Here is a 5,000-nt window from a genome sequence, read left to right as displayed (position 1 = left end):
AAGCTTACCTCTCAGCAAGGAGGCATCCCCCGAAAGGGACACCAATGCATCATGGAGGAAGATTACCGAAGGTACATTGCCGTAGCCAATTGAAAAGATCAATCGGCCGGCGCTCGCCACCCATCTCATTGAAATAGACGACCAGCTTACCTCTCAACAAGAAGGCATCCCCCAAAGGGAACACCAATGCGTCATCGAGGAAGAATTTTCGAGCAGCAACGAGCTTACCTCTCCGCAAGGGTGGGGCTTCCCCGAAGGGTTACAACACCAATGCATCATCAAGGAAGCTTTCCGACGGGACATTGCCATAGCCAATGTAGGACCACCGGCCAGCGCATGACGCCTAAACGACATGCTTACCCCTCAGCAAGAAGGCATTCCCTAAATGAACACCAATGCATCGTCGAGGAAGAATTTTTAAAACATAACTTTGCTTACCCCTCAGCATATAGGCAATCACCGAAGGACACGCCAATGCGTCATCAAGGAAGATTTTTGCGAATTCATTTTTTGATTTTTTGATGAACAATGAATTTAGAAAACATTTTGGCTTCACATAAAAGCATCTACAAACTTACCTCTCCGCAACGGTGTCCCTGCCCCTAAAGGTTTCAACACCAATGCATCATTAAGATAGTTTTTTCGAAGGGACAGGGCCGTTGCCAATGGACGAGATCCATCGGGTTTGTGCCATAGCAAATGGATATCCATCAGCCGGCGCTCACCGCCAAGGCGACAAGCTTACCTCTCAGCAAGGAGGCATCCCCCGAAAGGGACACCAATGCATCATGGAGGAAAATTACCAAAGGGACAGTGCCATAGCCAATGGAGAACCATCAACCGGCGCTCGCCGCCTAAGCGAAAAGCTTCTCCCTCGACAAGGAGGCAACCCCTGGGCTACGCAACGTGGCATTAGGAATCAAAGACCATTAGCCAGTTTCGCTTTTCCGTGCGGGGACACCAATGCGTCATCGGGAATGGGCCATAGCCAACGGATATCCATCAGCCGGCGCTCACCGCCAAGGCGACGAGCTTACCTCTCAGCAAGGAGGCATCCCCCGAAAGGGACACCAATGCATCATGGAGGAAAATTACCCAAGGGACAGTGCCATAGCCAATGGAGAACCATCAACCGGCGCTCGCCGCCTAAGCGACAAGCTTCTCCCTCAACAAGGAGGCAACCCCTGGGCTACGCAACGTGGCATTAGGAATCAAAGACCATTAGCCAGTTTCGCTTTTCCGTACGGGGACACCAATGCGTCATCGGGACTGTGCCATAGCCAACGGATATCCATCAGCCGGCGCTCACCGCCAAGGCGACGAGCTTACCTCTCAGCAAGGAGGCATCCCCCGAAAGGGACACCAATGCATCATGGAGGAAAATTACCCAAGGGACAGTGCCATAGCCAATGGAGAACCATCAACCGGCGCTCGCCGCCTAAGCGACAAGCTTCTCCCTCAACAAGGAGGCAACCCCTGGGCTACGCAACGTGGCATTAGGAATGAAAGACCATTAGCCAGTTTCGCTTTTCCGTACGGGGACACCAATGCATCATCGGGATTGTGCCATAGCCAACGGATATCCATCAGCCGGCGCTCACCGCCAAGGCGACAAGCTTACCTCTCAGCAAGGAGGCATCCCCCGAAAGGGACACCAATGCATCATGGAGGAAAATTACCCAAGGGACAGTGCCATAGCCAATGGAGAACCATCAACCGGCGCTCGCCGCCTAAGCGACAAGCTTCTCCCTCGACAAGGAGGCAACCCCTGGGCTACGCAACGTGGCATTAGGAATCAAAGACCATTAGCCAGTTTCGCTTTTCCGTGCGGGGACACCAATGCATCATCGGGATTGTGCCATAGCCAACGGATATCCATCAGCCGGCGCTCACCGCCAAGGCGGCAAGCTTACCTCTCAGCAAGGAGGCATCCCCCGAAAGGGACACCAATGCATCATGGAGGAAAATTACCCAAGGGACAGTGCCATAGCCAATGGAGAACCATCAACCGGCGCTCGCCGCCTAAGCGACAAGCTTCTCCCTCGACAAGGAGGCAACCCCTGGGCTACGCAACGTGGCATTAGGAATCAAAGACCATTAGCCAGTTTCGCTTTTCCGTGCGGGGACACCAATGCGTCATCGGGACTGGGCCATAGCCAACGGATATCCATCAGCCGGCGCTCACCGCCAAGGCGACGAGCTTACCTCTCAGCAAGGAGGCATCCCCCGAAAGGGACACCAATGCATCATGGAGGAAAATTACCCAAGGGACAGTGCCATAGCCAATGGAGAACCATCAACCGGCGCTCGCCGCCTAAGCGACAAGCTTCTCCCTCGACATGGAGGCAACCCCTGGGCTACGCAACGTGGCATTAGGAATCAAAGACCATTAGCCAGTTTCGCTTTTCCGTGCGGGGACACCAATGCGTCATCGGGAATGTGCCATAGCCAACGGATATCCATCAGCCGGCGCTCACCGCCAAGGCATCGAGCTTACCTCTCAGCAAGGAGGCATCCCTCGAAAGGGACACCAATGCATCATTGAGGAAAATTACCCAAGGGACAGTGCCATAGCCAATGGAGAACCATCAACCAGCGCTCGCCGCCTAAGCGACAAGCTTCTCCCTCAACAAGGAGGCAACCCCTGGGCTACGCAACGTGGCATTAGGAATGAAAGACCATTAGCCAGTTACGCTTTTCCGTGCGGGGACACCAATGCATCATCGGGACTGTGCCATAGCCAACAGGTATCCGTTAGCCGGCGCTCACCACCAAGGTAGCAAGCTTACCTCTCAGCAAGGAGGCATCCCCCATGGGAACACCAATGCATCATGGAGGATGTGAGTCTGCCAGCATTCCCAACGGGACTCGAAAGCACGAGCATTTTGAGACCAAACGGCCATGGAGTTCTAGTTTCTGCCCGATAGTGTCATTGTTTGCTCTGCCATTCCTTGGCTAGGCCTTGCCTTTACCCGGGCATTTTTTTCTAGCGTTACCAACGGGTCATCTCTTTACGGGTTTCTGTGGCCAAACCGCCAACATTTGCCCGACATAGTTTTTCTTTGCCCGATAGAGTCATGCTTTGCCCCACGGGACGGGTAAAAATAACATTTCGCCTCCGGGGTATTTCGGTCTTTTTTCCGAGCATTACCCACGGGTAGTGCTTCCAGGGGTAACCAAGGCCAAATGGCCAAGAATTGCCCGATAGAGTCCTGCTCTGCTCGATAGAGCTGTGCATTGCCTTGCGGGACGACTTAATATAGCATTTCGATTTAGGGGCATTTCGGTCTTTTTTCCGTGCATTACCGACGGGTAGTGTTTTCTCGAGTAACCGAGGCCAAATGGCCAAGATTTGCCCGGGTGGTCTCGATAGCAACGTGCCTTGGCACCCGGCGTCGGGTGGCCTCGGCTTCCCCAAGGGAGGGACACCACCCCCCCCCTATAGTAGTAAAATTAGCCTTTGCTCTTGTGGCAGGAAGGAACATCAATGTGTCCGAACTGAAGCAATAGGGGTTTTTTTGAGCATCGCAACTTTTTTTCATAAACTTTGAATTGGGACATCTTCACAAAAATATGAAGCAACTCCTCCAAAAAATTCAGAATTTTTTGCCAAAAGGATAATTTTATATTAATTAAACAAAAAATAAATAGATAAAAATCATAAAAAATACAAAAAAATACAAAAAAAGTAAGAAAAAATCACAAAAAATTATAAACAAGCTACACAATAATTAGGTAAATATATTGAGTTGAAAAATAAGGCATCTATAATAGAAAATGTTTAAATTAAGACTTAAAAACATCTAAAAATAAAAATTAAAAAAGATTTTAAACTAACATTGCGAAAGTCCCAAAAGATGGCGACTAAACAAGAGTTTTTGGGGCGTTTCGACAAGAACATATTGGTGCTTGCATTGATTTGCCCGGCGACAAGCTACTTTTTAGCCGGTACCCAGCAAATTCTTAGCCGTTAACCAGCAACTTTTTAGCCGTTACCCAGCAACTTGCTTGCCGTTGCCTAGCAACTTCTTAGCCATTACCCAGCGTTACCCGTCATCTTGGTTGTTGTTGCCGATACCCAGCATTACCCGACAGCTTGGTTGCCATCACCCAACAACTTTTTACCCGATAGCCAGCATTACCCGACAGCTTGGTTGCCGTTACCCAGCAACATTTTAGCCGATACCCAGCAACTTTTTAGCCGATACCCAGCATTACCCGACAGCTTGGTTGCCGTTACCCAGCAACATTTTAGCCGATACCCAGCAACTTTTTAGCCGATACCCAGCATTACCCGACAGCTTGGTTGCCGTTACCCAGCAACATTTTAGCCGATACCCAGCAACTTTTTAGCCGATACCCAGCATTACCCGACAGCTTGGTTGCCGTTACCCAGCAACATTTTAGCCGATACCCAGCATTACCCGACAGCTTGGTTGCCGTTACCCAGCAACTTTTTAGCCGTTACCCGGTGAGCCAACTTGCCATGCCTTGGCTAGAACTGTCAACTGTTGTTGCCTACATTCATGTGCGATTCCCGATGCCTTGTCTAGACCGTCGTCTTGGCATACGCCCAAGTGTTTGCCCAAGTGTTTCCCAAGTGTTTCCAAGTGTCCAAGTTCCAAAGTGCCTAAGTGCCGTGCCGTGCCGCGCGCGCGCGCGTGGGTCTTTGATATAAGAATATTTAGAAAAAAAATTCTAAACATGCTATATATCAAAGACCCACGCGCGCGCGCGCGCGGCACGGCACGGCACTTAGGCACTTTGGAACTTGGACACTTGGAAACACTTGGACGGCTAGGCGGTGGACGATAACGACTGGTACAGCCTAGCCCAAACGGCAAAGAAAATCTAGTTTCGCCTTTGCCGAACCCGGTTATATTAGCATGCCGTTTCAAGGGCCTTTCGGTGCTCTTTCCGAGCATAACTGACGGATCGGGTTCTCTTGAGTAAGCGAGGCAACGAGGCAGAGGAAATCTAGTTTTTGCTCGATAGAGTCG

This window comes from Rhododendron vialii, chromosome 11a (genome assembly GCF_030253575.1).
Source record: "Rhododendron vialii isolate Sample 1 chromosome 11a, ASM3025357v1".
Classification (NCBI taxonomy): Eukaryota; Viridiplantae; Streptophyta; class Magnoliopsida; order Ericales; family Ericaceae; genus Rhododendron; species Rhododendron vialii.
The sequence above is the reverse complement of the archived record's forward strand: the minus strand, read 5'-3'. Positions refer to the sequence as shown.